The sequence below is a fragment of the Hylobates moloch genome, unplaced genomic scaffold, assembly GCF_009828535.3.
Source record: "Hylobates moloch isolate HMO894 unplaced genomic scaffold, HMol_V3 SCAFFOLD_4, whole genome shotgun sequence".
NCBI classification, from domain to species: domain Eukaryota; kingdom Metazoa; phylum Chordata; class Mammalia; order Primates; family Hylobatidae; genus Hylobates; species Hylobates moloch.
Window position 1 is genome coordinate 58,634,559 of NW_026652279.1, and position 637 is coordinate 58,635,195.

The window sequence follows — 637 nt, forward strand, 5'->3', positions numbered from 1 at the left end:
CCTGCCAAAATAAAAACCTTAATTTTATGAGGTAGTTGTCTATTCTTTTCTTCATGGGCTGGTTTCTTACACAACTTATTGTTTAATATAGCTATGTAAGTACAAAAGTGATGTTTTAAGGTCTCACATCCCATTTATAATAATAAACATTTTTATTTTTTATGTTTTAAATTTCATTTTAATGTTGAAAAAATAAAACCAGGGCAGAGTAGGAACATAGTCCTCCACCACCACCAATTGTGCGGTGGAGTTTCCCACATTTGGGGAAATCACAGGGGTCAGCACACCCAGAGTTCAATGGATTAGCCTCACCCTGGAAAAACCACCTTCATGACTATGGTATCTCCCCTTCCAGATAAGTATAATAATCAACATTTTAATTAAAAACTTGCCTAAGTCATTATAGAGCCTAGAAGCAATAGCCAAATAAGAAAGAAAAAGAAAAAGAAAATTTAAAAATTGAAAGAAGATAAGACTATCAATTGAACTTAATATCAAATAAATACTTATCCTCTTATATCAGCATGACTTCACTCTTTCTAAAGTTCCTAACTGCATAAGCCACATAACAATTATTTCCACTATGCATAAGAATTTTTTGCTATGGTGTGAATCTATGAACTATTTCATGGCCCAA

The 637-nt window shown here is 32.5% G+C and overlaps 1 non-coding gene across 1 annotated transcript; it reads right to left on the bottom strand.

The window, feature by feature from the left end:
- Positions 1–201: 201 nt before the first annotated feature.
- Positions 202–363, bottom strand: LOC116467736 (U1 spliceosomal RNA). The gene has a single exon (XR_004247937.1). It is a non-coding gene; the product is annotated as a U1 spliceosomal RNA (small nuclear RNA).
- Positions 364–637: the final 274 nt, after the last annotated feature.